Below are 15,963 nucleotides of genomic sequence, written 5' to 3' on the forward strand. Positions count from 1 at the left end.
AGGCTCCTCTTGGGAAGAGAGGCTGAGAAGCCTAGCCCTTGAGCTTCCAAAGAAGGGTGACTCTAGAGTCTGTCCACATCAGAGTCTCTGGCTGTTATGACTGAGAATTACTGACCTCTCACTAGAGCAGTGGTTCTTAACCTTCCTAATACTGCCAAATTTTAATGAAGTTCCTTGTGTCGTGGTGACCCTCTCAACAATATAATTATGTTTGTTGCTACTTCTAAGTGTAATTTTGCTACTGTTATAAATTGTACATAAAAAATCTTACATTCTCCAGGCAAATAATCAAGTTTTGTGGAAGATAATATCCCAAAGTCCCTTGTCATGGTCCCCAGGACCTCCTTATTCCTCAGTCTGTAGATGATGGGGTTGAGCATGGTGGTTAGGATAGTGTGGAAAACAGCCAGAATCTTATATTCAGTGGGGAACAGAGACTCCTGGGATGAAGATAAGTGTAGAAAAAAAGGTGCATAGTAAACTGTTCCCACAGTTAAGAGAGCTGAACATGTGGTGAAGGCCTTTTTCTTTCCTTCCTTTGAGCGTATATGGAAGACAGCAAAAAGGAGCCCATCCAAAGGAAGCTGTGATGCTAAAGAAAGGAAATAGAAGGAAAAGGCTTATACTAACATATACCATGTACTCATAAACCCAAGTGTCCATAAAGGACAGGGGCAACATGGTAGAGACATCACAGAAGAAATGGTTAACGGACCAAAGATTGTGAAGGAGATAGACTGTGTCTGATAAGGAGTAAATGGATCCCAGTGTCCAAGATCATCTCCAGACAATTCATTCAGCTCGTGTGAATAGGTGGCAGATGGCCATGAGATGGTCATAGGCCATGGAGGCCAGGAGCAAGCCCTCAGAACCTGCCATGGTCAGAAAAAAAAGGATTGCAGTCCACAGCCCAGTAAGGTAATATTTTCTGGCAAGAGAGGAAGTTGAATGTCATCTTGGAAACAGTGGTAGAAATACACATCAAGTCCATGAGAGAGAGCTGACTGAGGAGAAACTACATGGGAGTGTGGTATTTGGGATCTACACGAATGAGCTTGATCATTGCTGAGTTGCCAAGCAAGGCCACAGAGAATATGGAGATGATGAGCAGCAAAACAGTAGGCCTGTGTGATTTTGTGGTAACAATCCTAACAAAATGAAATCACTTGAGCTCTGATTCCATTTCTCCATGAAAATGTATTGCTTTCTCTTTCTTCAAAAGGGACATGAAAGTAAAATGCACTTATATAAAGTAGAGCAGGAGAATAAAGAGGAACTGGCATGAAATAAATGCTTGCACTGAATTATTCTATGTCCAGCACTGTCCTTCTGTTGAATTTATTTTGAAATCTGAGCTGAATGTTTCTTCCCCCTTGACTCTTGCCATGTTCTCAGTACATAGATACCTGTATGGTCATTTTGTTTCATTTTCAATAAATATTTTTATTTTATAATTAATTTAATTTATATATCAGCCACGGATTCCCCTGTCATCCCTCCTCCCACACCCCCAGTCTTTATCCCTAATGCCCCCCATTCCCACCTCCTCCAAGGCAAGGTCTCCCCTGGAGAGTCTGCCCTGCCTGGTACATTCACTTGAGGCAGGTCCAGGCCCCTCCTCCCTGCACCAAGGCTGAGCAAAGTGTCTCAGCATAGGCCCTAGGTTCTAGAAGGCAGCTCATACACCAAGGACAGTTCCTGGTCCCCTGCCTGCGGGCCTCCTTAAACAGTTCAAGCTCATCAACTGTCACACTTATCCAGAGGACCTGGTCAGGTTCCATGGGGACTCCTCAGCTCTTGGGTCACAGTTCATGTGTTTCTGCTAGTTTGGCTATTAGTCCCTATGCTTTTTCTATCCTGGTCTCTATAGCCCTTTCTCATATAATCCCTCTTCTCTCTTGCCTGTTGGACTCCTGGAGCTCTACCTGGGGTTTGGCCATGGATCCCTGCATCTGCTTCCACCACTCACTGGATGAGAGTTCTATCATGACAGTTAGGCTGTTTGACCAAAAACTCTAACAATCTTTTAAAGTCCACATAATGAAAAGTCCATGCAAAAAGGGAGTGCCAACATTGTGGTTATCAACATTTCCTCCTCCGACCGTATTTATGATAGTATTAACAATGGATAATTAGAACAAAACCACTCCACAAAAGCCATTTATTTGTTACTAGCAAAATAAGTATAAATAGTAAATGTACTAAAAGCTATTGTGGAAATGGGAAATCTGTTGTCAAGGAGTTCCTATTGTCACGATAAACAACACCACGACAACAATTCATGATAGATCATTGAAGAGACTTCATTTTCTACAAGGAATCTATGAAGTTACTGTTGTGCATGGTGAGAGAGAGCTGTGTTGGTAAAACACAGGTCTAACACAGAATCCTGCCTAATTTGTACAGTGTTCTGGGAATAGTGATAGTTAGAGCTGTGCCAAGTTCAACCAGTGAGTAGGTTGACATTTGGGACTAATAGAGTTTAAACCTCTCCCACTATAGTCAGCCAAGAAAATAAGGAGATCTTGCATCTTATACTCAAATGAAATCATTTTGAACATCATTTTACTGTTGTTGCTCTATATTATACATTTTGATATGTTTTTAAATAAGATGTTCATTAATGCCCACCTGGCTACCATCCCCACCAGGGTCCCTTCTGTCTTCTCCACCTCCTCCTTTTCCAGTCTCCCTGCCTTTTCAGTCATCTTGCCTATGCTAGGATCCAAGGGTGTACCTTTTGAGCACCACTGGAATTCTGGAGACCCAGGCCCACAGACTCCAGCCCATGGCCCATGTGGTCTGGGGGTTATGAGTACCCTAAAAAGCCACCCATTTCAGCCCACAGCACCAAGGTCTCTGACAGCCCTGGTGCCATCCCACAGAGCTGGGCAAGTTAAGGCAGTTTGGTCAGACAGTATAGAGACTCAGTACCAGGAACTGCTAGGCAATTGGCCTCAGACCTTGGAACAGGTCATGACCAAGTTGGAGGTCATGCTTCAAGACACTGTGAGCTCTGATCCCAGGCAAGTGGGAACAGCTTGATAAGGAGACTGGGGACACCAAAGAGTAGATGCTGCTCCAGGTGCACACTCCAAAGGGGCTGGATGAATTCCAGGACTTGCTCACTAAACTGAAATAGATACAGCCTCAACTGCTGCCCATTCTCTGCTTGAAGGGCATCTCCATACTGCCACAGCACACGGAGGGCATGGTGAGTAGTAGTTCACTGGGGCCCCTCTGGACTGCCAGCCACCTCTTCTCTCTGCAGCTCGCTCAGTGGGTCTAGGATCTGGTAGTGGCTACTATTCTACCTGAATGTCCAGGGTGACACATTCTCTCTTAGACCTGCAGGGGAAGGGACCAGTGGCTGGACATGAATTTGTACCTACTGCCTCTGTTCTGATTCTCTCAGGGAACAATAACATGAAAACAATAGCAAAAGCCTTTGCTTCCCTGTCCTGGTTGTCCTCAGTGTGACACGATATCCAGTGTCACATGGAGGTGGTAGAACACCTTGGAAAGATGTGGGTCTTCCTCTCTTCTACACTCTTCACCATATGTTAGCCCTCGAGACCAGAAGTTGAAATCAGTAAGAAGAGAATCTACACTAGGGGTCGAAAGCCTAAGTTTTGAGCCTGCCTATCCATTTCAGTATCACAAGTGTCTTTTCTCTCTGTGCTTTTTTCCTTCTTGCTTCCTGGAGCTCAATATCCATTCTGGTCCAGATTACCTGTGAATTATGATCAATGCTATACCCATTTTGCTTTAGAAAGTAATTGCCCAGTTTAGGAAGTTACATGGTAGCATGTCAAAATCCTGTAATGGTTGGTGAGGCTCAGTTCCCACCCTGAGGGCTGAGTACCCACTGGAGAAGAGCTGGTGACTGATCCTTTGAGTGGTGTCCTTTGGAACCCTGTGTTCTTGATGTGGAAGTGACTGATTCATGAGTGTGTATTTAGTAAGGGGTTCTTCTGGGAGTTTGTTTCTGATGATAGGCTTGTCCTGACTGAGCTGAGAGTGTAAGGCATAGAGCCAAGGAAAGAGGAGAGCTCGCATTCATGGTGTGTATCCTTGTGGAACTTTACCTTATAAAGTCGAAATTCTACTATTTTTATGTGCTCTATCTATTATTTATATTCTAACAAAATTGTAAACTATGGCTGCTGTGGTTAAATTGGGCAGGAAGGATTTAATGCCAAGACTTTGAATTATTGTGTGTTGCATATTAAATACATGCAACCTTTGAAAGAGCATGTGAGTGAGGCTTCAGTGGGTTCCTGCCTTTGTTAAGTGTAAATTAATCCCCATAATAAAATCAGTAACCATAAGCTTATAAAGGAAAGACAATGAAGGGAGCTTGAAAAAAAGTAAAAACAAAAAAACAAAACAAAACAAAATTCTTTAGCAATTTGTGGGCTCTAGTTTAAGAAGACCTGTTTCTGTGACCATGATGAAGGATGTTATTTTACAAGTTGTTCCTGGTTGCAGCACCTATCTACATGCTCCATCTCCACCCTCCTTTCTCTAGGTAGAAGAAATTCACATACAGAGAGGCTAAAATAGCAACCACATAACAGAGCACTTCATGAGTGTCCCTGCTGTCTCCTCCTTGAACTTTTGGCTTTTGCACTCTTCCTCAGACCTGCACTCTGTCCCTGTAACTATGGTTATTGCAGTTCCTGGGCCAAAACCTTAGCCCCCTGCTATAGCCCTTTGAAGTTGCTCAGAAGGGGATGTCACATGTTCTAGAAAGAGAAGGACAAAATCAAAATGACTTTTCCCTTATAAGTAGTTCTATTTATTTCTGAAGAAGGAAGTTTTCAAAGACCTGTTTCCAGAAATCTTGCTGAAGAAGTACAGACTCAGAGGGCAAACAAGAGTTCTTTACAGGGATGTGTGTGCATCAGCCCTATGGTTAATCTCTGGCCTAATGTAACTTGTGGACATATTGCCACTCATTTCTTTTTCTTTTCATTCTTTCTTTATTAAGAAAATTTCTACTCACTCCACATACTATCTACAGATCCCCTCCTCCCTCTCCCTCCTCCCACCCCCATCCCTCTTTCCCAACTCACCCCACAACCCCACATCCCTCAAATCGAGGTCTCCCATGGGGAATTAGAAGAGCCCAGCACACTGAACCTTGGCAGGTCCGAGCCCCTTCCCACTGCCCAAGGTGTCACACAACAAGCACTGGATTGTAGAAGCCTGCCCATAGACCAGGGACAGATCAGATCCCCCTGCCTGGGTGCCCCCCAAGCAGTTTGAGCCAAACAACTGTCTTCCCTATCCAGAAGGCCTAGTCCAGTCCCATCGGGGGCTCCACAGCCATCAGTCCACAGTTCATGTGCTTCCACTAGTGTGGCCAGTTATCCTGCACATCTTCTAATCATGATCTTGACATCCCTGGCCTGCAGTATCTCTCCTCTCTCTCTCATCAGTTGGATTCCCGGAGCTCAGTCTGGTGCCTGGCCATGGATCTCTGTATCTGCCTCCATCAGTCACTGGACAAGGCTCTATGATGACATCTAAGTTATTTGCTAGGCTGGTCACCAGAGTAGATCAGACCAGTCACCCTCTGGACCACTGTCATCAGACCAAAGGGTTGTCAACCTTGTGGATTCCTGAGAACCTCCCCAGCACCCTGCCTCTTCCTATTCCCATGATGTCCTCATCTATTATGGTATCTTCCTCCCTGCCCTCCCACTCTGTTCCTGTTCCAGCTTGACCCCCCCATTTCCCCATGTTCTCATCCCCCACTCCTCGCTCTCTGCCACCCCCCACACCCAGTCCACTCATGTAGATCTCATCCAATTCTCCTTCACAGGGTCATCCATGTGTCCCTCCTAGGGTATTTCCCTGTTAGCAAGCCTCTCTGGAATTGTGGGTTGTAGTCTTGCCATCCTTCCTTCACATTTAGTATCCACTTATTAGTGAGTACACACTATGTTTGTCCTTCTGAGCCTGAGTTACCTCACTCAAAATGATACTTTCTAGTTCCATCCATTTGCCTGCAAAGTTCATGATATCATTGTCTTTACTGTTGAGTAGTACTCCGTTGTGTCTAAGTGCCATATTTTCTTTATCCATTTTTCAGTTGAGGGGCATCTAGGATGTTTCCAGGTTCTTGCTATTATGAAAAATGCTGATATGAACATAGTTGAGCAGGTGTCCTTGTGGTAAGATTGAGCATTTCTTGGGTATATGCCCAAGAGTAGTATAACAGGGTCTTGAGGAAGACTTATTCCCAATTTTCTGAGAAACAGCCATACTGATTTCTAGAATTTGCCAAATCATTTCTAACTCCCCACATATCTGGCAGTTAAGGCACTTCCCTGATCTGAATTTTAAGGAGCTTCTCCTGACTTCCAAAGAAGGACATAGAATAAGGTTGAGATTTAACTCTAGGGTTCTGATTTCAGATCCATTTCCCCATATCCCCAAATTTTAATAGTCAGGAAACCCATAGGACAATACATTACATTAAAGTTAATGTTGCATTGTTTTATAGATGAGAGGAATTTAGAACAGCACTTGGGAGGGCAAGACACTACCCAGAGTTATTGCTTGACAAGATGATGGTGTTTGAGTCAATGGGTTTCTCTTTGTAAATTTGTGATAGGGAAACACATGTTGGGTTCAGGAAAAAACAGGATCTCCTGCTCTTGGACAGATATGCTACTGTTGAGCAAGTCATGAATTACTTTCCCATCTCCCTGACTTGTACAAACCCTGTGACACATGGTGGTTTCTTAGCCTCTTCTTTATATTATTTTCCCAAGCATAGCAGGACAAGAATTGATTTTAGCCTAAATTTCCAGGTAATAGTCCATTTTGGGGGACTTCAAGGCAGGAACTCAGTCACATCATAACCACAGTCAAGAGCAGAGAGATACAAATGCTGCCATGCTTCCTGCTTGTCTCTGTATATGCTCCAGCTTCTTCACTGTTACACAGTTCATGTCCCAGAAATGAAGTGGTTCTACACACTTTAGGGTGAGACCTCCATCTGATTAACAATCTGTAAATCTCCAACAGATGTGCTCAAAGCCAACTTAATCTAAAGAATTCCTCATTGAGGCTCCCTCTGCCCAGGCATGGTGGTGTGTTGACATGCCACTGATGCCAGCACCAGAGAAGTAGTCACAGAACAATCATGAATCTGAGGTAAGCCTGGGTTACAAGAGACCTCCCTAAGACAATAATATAAATAAAAATGAAGAACAGCCTGTCATCATAGTGAAGAGAGAGCTGACAGAGCAGTATGTGGAAACACACTGACTCAGTGATGTGTGCACACTGGTTCTGTCTCCCAGAACATGTAGCAGTTGGGGAGCTAGAGTCTCTTATTTGATAGACCAGCCTGGATTTCCTGCAGCACAGAGAATCCTCTCTAGCCACCCAGCAGAGCCAAGGACCTGGAGATGATTGCTGGGCCTCTGGATATGAAAGCATTAGGTATATGCTGGAGATGTCTTTCTGTACATTCTAAATGTGTGTTGCTCTGATTTGGTTGATAAAAAATGCTGATTGGCCAGTAGCCAGGCAGGAAGTATAGTATAGGCAACACAAAAACAGAAGAGCATTCTGGGAACAGGAAGGCTGAGTCAGGACACACTGCCAGCCACCACCATGAGAAGCAAAATGTGAAGGCAGAACTGAGAAAAGGTACCAAACCACGTGGATAAACATAAATAAGAATTAGGGGTTAATTTAAGTGGAAGAGCTAGTCAGTAATAAACTTGAGCTAATGACCATACACTTTGTTAATAATATAAGCCTCTGTTTGTTTATTTGGGTCCCAGTGGCTGTGGGAGTGGAGGGTGAGAGAGATTTGTCCTGACCACTAGGAGGCTGAGACACAGAAAATCTTCAGCTACAAACAGTGACAGAATGTGGGGCAAGATTTTCCAGCTAAAACCTGAGAAAGTAGATTCTAAAACAGAGCTAAAAACAGCTTCCTAGTTGTCTCTCTCAAGTTAGCTGAAGCCTGCAGGCTTGAGCTTGTCTATGGAGGGTTTGTGGTATGTGGGCTTGACCTACAGCATTGACCTACACAGGAAATCTTCAGTTACAGGTATAAGTTATGGATACTCTTCTATCATACATGTAGTCATAAGCTACTAGACCCTTCTTAGAGAAACTTCATGGGGTCCTGGTTCATTTGTGTTTATTGATAAATTGAACAGTGTGCAGAGAAGGCTTATTATATATTAGCCTGGCCATAGATTCTAAACCACATCCCAGGAATCTGCACGTCAACATCACCCTCTGTGGATGAGGATATCTATCAACTTTCCTAGTGCTGTGTCAGACTGTCATAGATGTCACTCCAGGAGAGAGAAGATGCCTGCATGAATAAAGGAAGCATAGAGAGACCAGGTAGTGTTCACAATCTCTTAAACCAGAGAAATGAAATCACATGGAATGGCAACACCTTTTCTCCAGCAACTGCTTTCATATTGTTGTGGAAAAGTTCCCAGGGTCACTCATGTCTGTGTGTATGTGCCTGCTCTGAGCCGTCTTCCTTCTCATCATTGGAATAAACTCAAATAGCCAAAATTTCCCATAACTCTCAAGAGCTTGTTTTTCCGGCCAATTTGTAGAGAGGAGTGCCAGGACCAAGACTAGTTTTGTAGAGACCTCTGGAGAGCTTGCCTGTAGGGTGAAGGGGCAGCCAAAGAAAATCACCCTGGCCCTGAAACCAGGGTGATTATCTGTTATGGCTCTCTCTCAGAGAGAAGTAGCATTGGTACATCCTATCTGGAGACCATCTTCCACTGCATCCCAGCTTCAATTATACCATGACTTTCTAACAAGTCAGTAAACCTTTCTCCTCACAGTTGTAAGTATCCAGGAATCCTCCCTTCTTAGCTATAGGTATAGCTTGACTAACCTAAAAGTTAGGATACCATATCCTTCATATTTGTAACACTTGCTGGCATGGTTTTGAATTCCTGACAAGTCAGGATACCTTTCCCTCCAGAGCTGTAACACTTGCAGGTATAGCATGACTACCCTACAAGTAAGGATACCATTCCATCCAGAGCTGTAACACTTGCAGGTATGGCTTGACTTCCTGACAAGTCAGGATAGCTTTCCCTCCAGAGGTGTAACACCTGCACCACATTCAATACCAAGCACATTACCTGCCTGGAGGCCAGTTTCCTTACTGAAATAAAAAGGAAAGTAACAAGACCTCTGGAATGCTCAAAGTAAGGGGAAGTATGCTATATGGCTACTGGACAGAAGTTAGAGGGTACCAGGAAGTTGGGAAGTATCAGGTGGCTCCCAAAACATCCAAGACACCTTTCTCTGACAAGATTTGTCTTCAGGATTATCATTCTATTTTGTAGATAAGACAACTGAGCCATCCAGGGATGCCTAGTGACTTATGCTGAGGATGAGATTTATCTTGCATTCTGAAAAGGGGCATTGTGGTGGTTTAAATAAGTATTGTCCACTTAGGCTCACATATCTGAATGCTTATCATCAGGGAGTGGAATCATTGGAGAAGGATTAGGATCTGTGGCCTGTTGGAGGAAGTGTGTCACTAGGGGATAGGCTTTGAGGTTTCAGAAGCCATGGGTGGCTCAGTTCTCTTTTGGCAGATCAAGACTTGGCTTTCAGTTATTGCTGCAATAATGGAGTAAACCTCTGAATCTGTAAGGAAGACCACAATTAAATCCTGTCTTTTATAAGAGTTGCCTTGGTCATGGTGTCTCTTCTCAGCAAGAGTACAGGGACTTACCTTTAGCAGAATATTCTAGCCATATTTCTGTGCTTGAGTCTGTAGGGAAGAGGAGCGCAGCTGCTATCTTGCTCACCAGTGATGGCAGACCTGATAATTATTGGAGCTATGGCAAGCCCCTACCTGCCACCTCTTTTAGGGACATCAAAGTGAGTTTTAAACCTCCATCTGGCTGCTTTATAAAAACATAGAAGCAGTTCCTTCTTCTGTGACAGGTTACTTATGTGGAAGTGACAGGGAATTGTGAATATAATGAAGATTATAGCTGGGGTCATTAGGACCACTTCTAGTACCTGAATTTTGTGCTGGAGAAGACACAGACTTGCTGATGCCCATTTTCTACCTGAAAGGCATCATGGGCCTCCAGAGTCCTCAGAGTGCACAGAGGCTGTGCCTGTTCTGCTGGAGGACATCTGCTTTCCCTCTGAGTGAGGAAGGAATCAGGGGAACTATTTTAGTACCATCACTGCCCTTCATCCCCACTCCATTCCTTTAGGAATGCTGCTCTAAAAACAGGGAGAGAAATCTGCCCTGTCAAAGCCTGAGGTTCTCATCCTTTACATCACCACCACTAGCAGTGCAGGAGTCATCCACGCATTGCTGTCTGTCAGTGGATCCTAAGATTTCTGAAATACCAGTTGCATGGGTGGAACCCAGATTTGCAGTGTAGCCTGAGAGCTTTAGGAGGCAGAGTATTAGGACAGAGACTGTCCCTTTCCTGACAGCACAGGGTGAGGAAGGGTTGGTGAATATGATGACCAAGTTTTGTCCTGTATGACAATATGAAAGTCTGAAGCATCCAGGAATTGCCTTGGGCAACCCCCTTCACCACCTGTGTGACTCTGTATAGTACCAGTTTTCCTCTGGCTCTGACAAAGGAGGACTGAAGTATCTGAAGCCAAATTGCATTCTGTGTAACTGTGAATGAGCTCAACCAGATTGTCTTGTGCAGGGAGGCAGAAGAAACCAGCTGACCTGTGAGACACACCCTACCTATAAAGGAGTGAGTGAACTGATAGCCACAAGTGGGAGAGACTACACTGGGCTTTCCAATCCTGCTAGGGCAGATTCTCATCTGCCAGTCACTTCCTGAACATCCTTCTGTGTGTCAGGTTTTAATGAGATGACGTACTGTGTAGGGCAGACACTGTCTCTTGGCTTCTGGCATTGGATATTCCTAAGAGAGCTAAACTTGGCTAGCATGACTTGTCAATGTAATACAACATCTAAGATGGCACAGTAAACATTTTGTTCTCTTTTGTTACTCTTTTGTTCTCGGGGCAAACAAGTACACTTCCTAAACTCATTTCCTAGAAACTTTTATTTCCAATTGAATTGATTAGAGATGTTAGGAAAGGAAGAGCCAATCCCTGGGTTGTTTTTGAAAAGTGAGTATTGAACTCCTTACACATAAGTAATGAAAAGTTTCTAATGAGGCAGAGAGAGATCTCTGATTTTATAAGGAAGAGGTATTGAATGGCATGTCCTGTGTTCATGGGAATGCTCCTGGAAAGGGCAATTATTGGTTAATTGGGGAAGATATCAGGAGCACATAGGTGAGTGCTATTGGCAGTGACCCTAACACTACCTTCCCTGAACATTCTATTGTACTCTGGAGAGAGCACAGAGCATGCTCTCTGATGCCACCACTGTTGATGCAATACCAACTGCCATTTGGGGCATTTGTACAGTGCCTCTGGGATTCACAAAGACATGTTGGTGAGACTGAGAAAGCTACTTGGGAGAGAGAATGGACAGCCTAGAGAAGAGAAGAGGCAGATGGAAGCTTGCCATCTGTCTCAGGGTAAAACATCAAGAAATAAATGTTCCAGGAGAAGGTACAATGAGTCTTGTGCAGGGAGTGGAGAGCTTCCTAGAGGAGGTAGGACTTGAGCTGGGCCTTCCAGTAATCGGGCTCAACAGCTGGGAGCCTCTGGGAAGCAATGGAGCTATGCTACACCTTTAGGTTCCTAAATAGCAGACACAGAGGATTTTTGAGGGTTAGTTTGGCAGAGATCCAGGAATTATAAAATCTGTAGCTACTGTGCTGGGGAAGCTCCATAATTTCATTCACAGTGGAAATTGGTTAGCAAGAGGACCAGAAGGATAGATGAAAAACCTGTCTTGATAGGGTGTTACTGTACTTCATCCTCAGCAGACTCCTTTACGTTCCATGGATGTCTGATGCTATTGACAGGTAGATTAATTCCCGTGGGCCTTCTCCAAGGTCCCAGCCATTCAGTTCCTCTTGAGACTTTACACAGACAGTCAAGGCTTGGTGCTGCTAAGCACTATGGACTCTTGGACTGTTCTGAATCACATCAGGCATGAGCTGAGTTTGTACTCCAAACCAGCATGGCTTCAAGGGCCCATGGGACTGCAGTGTGTGTTGAGGCACATATCTAGCCATTGTGGTGGGGGACCTGGATATGGCACATGTGCCCCAGCTTGAAGATAGCTGCCCTGTTCTTTCAGGGTTACTAAGGTTCCAAGCACTTCCTCTTCCTCAGGCCTCTACTTGGACTTATTGTAAGTATTACAGCTGTAGGGGGAATGGTTACCCCAACAGAAGTGTTATAACTCTGCCCCAGTAGGCAAGGTTTCCCCAGTGCAAATTTAACAGCTCTGCTCTGGTAGGGGGAGGTTTCCCAATGAAAGTGATACAGCTCTACTCTGAAAGGTATCCTGGCAATCAGGAAACAAGAAATACCACAAAGTCACACCACACAACATAACTCACACAAGATACTTATTGAGAGTGAAACCTCAAGACGGTGGCTCCTCTCCTTTTGTGAAAGTCACAGGGAACTGAGCAGAAGGCAGTCTATACTTGGGGTTTCTTAGAGGTATGGAGCTTTCCAGTTTGGCATAGGATTGATGAGACTTTTGTGAACTGATTTAGGGACAAACTCAAATGCTGATAGGATTTTTTTCTGGCCCTGGTCATGGGCATGGAATCAAGTAAGGGTCAAAATGTTCTTTCCTTGCCCTGGTCTCAAGGCCTTCATGGTCAAGTTCTTTCCTTGGCCCTTTTACCCTACACTTAGCATTACCTTTCCTGACACTATGACATTCAACTACATAAATACATTTTTAATAAACCACCAAGAACAATAGGGAAGGCATCATTTCAACTCCCCCATCACTAAGCAGGATCAGGAGATGACCCAGTTGAAGAACCTGACCATTCAGCTACAGATGGTGACCTATTAAAGAATGAACAGCATTGAATCTTGGACCATTATACTAAAAATGATTTGAACAGCATGTAGTCATTATGCCTAGTTCTCTGTTGACAGTCTTCAAACCACTGTGTCAAGCACAGCATTCCTCAGGGACAGGAGGATTATCTCTTTGTTGTCCTCATGCATAAACTAATTTTCCTGAGTGCTTCTAAGAGGCAGAAATTGATGCCTGGGTGGGAGTGAGATTGGGACGCAAGATACCCTGCTGCATGATGAGCAGAGCCTGTAGCCTGTAACACAGCCTGGGTATAGGAGCAGTAGTGTGTGATTGCTAAACATGAATTTCAAGATGAGTACAGGAATAGGCAGAGTGCTGGAGAGGTCCCCAGAAATCCACAATGATACATCCTCTGTAGACTGCTGGCAATGGTCGAGAGAAAGCCTGATCTAACCTAGTCTGGAGATCAGATGGCCAAACACGCTAACAGTCGAGCTGGAACTCTCATCCAATAACTGATGGAAGTGGATGCAGAGATCCCTGGCCAGGCCCCTGGTGGAGCTCCAGGTGTCCAATTGTCAAGAAAGAGGAGGGACTGTAAGAGCATGAATTGTTGAGACCAAGATAGGAAAAGCACAGGGACAAATAGCCAAACTAATGGAAGCACATGAATTATGAACCAAAGGCTGTGGAGCCCCCAACTGTATCAGGCCCTCTGGATAAGTGAGACAATTGAATAGCTTGAACTGTTTGGGAGGCATCCAGGCAGTGGGACCGGGACCTGTCCTTAGTAGATGAGCTGGTTGTTTGGAATCTTGGGCTTACACAGGGACACTTTGCTCAGCCTGGAAGGGGACTGGACCTGCCTGTACTGAATCCACCAAGTTTAAATGAATCCCCATGGGATTCTTGTCCCTGGAGGAGATGGGAATGGAGGGGAGGGCTGGGGGGAAGGTGGGGGGCAGGGGCGGGAGGGGGGAGGACAGGGGAACCCATGGCTGATGTGTAAAATTAAAACACAAATATAATAAATTTTTAGAAAAGGAAAAAACAAAGAAAAAAAAGATATCTTGACAGGTGTTAGTTTATGAGGAATGTAGGGTATTGTGATTTCATGTTGAGTCTTTGTACTTGATCAACTGGTGATTGTGTGCTGAGGGATCTTGGAAGAGTGGTCCCATAGAAGGAATGGTGATTTTTATGATCACCAAGGAGGGGAATTATAGAAGAGAGTGAAAAAGAAAAAGGAATAATCAGAAGGTAACCTGTTCAAAGCCATGCTTTGGATGCAATGAGTGTGAAGGTGGTTTTTATTATGTGTACTTAGACACAATGGTGATGTTCAACTGCAGTACTGTCCAGTAAGTACAGCTGAAGAGTCAGTGAGAAAGCAGTAGGCTGAGATGTCCTCGAAGACAAGCAGATCTGCAACAAGACAGGTTTTACTAAGAATTAGTAATTTAGTTCTCAGTTTGGGCAGTGGTTAAGAGGACTAAGGAACATGTGTCGATGTTCATTGTTTATGTACAAGAATGTTGACAGTCTCTTGAAGATTCCCTTTGCTTCAGTGCCAGGAATGATGAATTTCAGTGTGTGTGTGTGTGTGTGTGTGTGTGTGTGTGTGTGTGTGTGTGTGTGTAGATGAGAGGGCCAATTCATGGAGTTGCTTTTCTCCTTTGACCATTTGTGATCTGGATTTTGAACTTAGGTCATCATGTTGGGAGGCAGGCCTGTTTAGCCAATTGTATCTACACGTATTTCTTTTTTAATTACAAGATTTATGAAAATTGGTAGAAGCTACAATTTTGAAGCATTTGGGAAAACTTCAAACACCTGAAACAGTGTGGATTCATGCCAAACATATTGGGTTATGATTTGGTTCAGTCATTAGAAAACTTGCCACTTGTTTGTAAGGAAGCAAGCTTGAGTATCAGGAAGCAACATAAGGCCTGATATTTGTGCTAGGGTGTGTCTGTATCTGAAGGAGCCTAATGAGAGCCTGGAGATGAAGACAGGAAATCCCTAGAAGTTCCCAGGGAGCTAGCCTGGTAGTCACATACATGAACAAGCTGGAAATCTCACACTACCAGCACATACAGACATACACACATACACACACACACACACACACACACACACACACACACACACACACACATTCAACATTAGACATCACTGAGCTCATGGTTTGGGGGTGTGTTAGCTGCTGACATGAATGAGAGCAAAGGAAAGGCTAGGTTCAAGGCTCCCTTGGGCTTTCATTCAACAGGGACCCTTTGGACATGATTCTGAAGAGGAAGTTCAAATCCCAGTGTGCCAGATACTCAGCAGTAGTCATTTCCAAAGTAGAAGATAAAATTAAGCTGTCGTCTTTGAGTTTACTAACAAAAGCTCCTGGTATCTGGATCTCTTAGCTGTACTCACTAAGGCCTGGTGCTGAAGGAAATTATTGTCATCCTCTAAATTTTGAGATAGATTTTGAATTATAAGGACTCAGCATTACACAAAATTGCTTGTTGAACACAAAAACAGCCAGGTGGTGGTTTCAGCATTTATTCATCAATGGATTATTAAAAAGGAGTTTGAAAAAAACAAAAAGTTGTGGTGGCATTTGGGAGTGCTAGAGAGGGAGGCTTGGAGGCAGACATCGGTTTCATGGTGTACCAAACCAACCTCTTAGGAGAGAACATCAGTCTCAATGAAATGCCAACACACTCTCATGACAGAAACAAGGCTGTGTTGCTTTAAGGGCCAGGTGGACAAATGAAATAGGACTTCTAACTACATGAGCATGTAAATAGAAAACCATCCATTACTACAGTCATCAGCACAAGGCATGTAGAAGAACTACCTCTCTCCCTCTTCCTGTGTGTATGTGTTGGGGTGTAAACCAAACACTGACATTGTCATCTTCATAGATACAATTTTCTATAATTGTTATACAGTTTTCATTTACTTATAGAAGTGGACAACATTGCCCAACAGAAGTCTTTATCCAGATAAGAATGTAGTTTAAAATACAGGAA

The 15,963-nt window shown here is 44.0% G+C and overlaps 1 pseudogene; it reads right to left on the reverse strand.

Moving 5' to 3' along the window:
* Positions 1-271: 271 nt before the first annotated feature.
* On the reverse strand, positions 272-1,198 carry LOC118576304 (annotated as a pseudogene).
* Between the last annotated feature and the right edge of the window lie 14,765 nt (positions 1,199-15,963).

This window comes from Onychomys torridus, unplaced genomic scaffold (genome assembly GCF_903995425.1).
Source record: "Onychomys torridus unplaced genomic scaffold, mOncTor1.1, whole genome shotgun sequence".
In the NCBI taxonomy this organism is placed as follows: domain Eukaryota; kingdom Metazoa; phylum Chordata; class Mammalia; order Rodentia; family Cricetidae; genus Onychomys; species Onychomys torridus.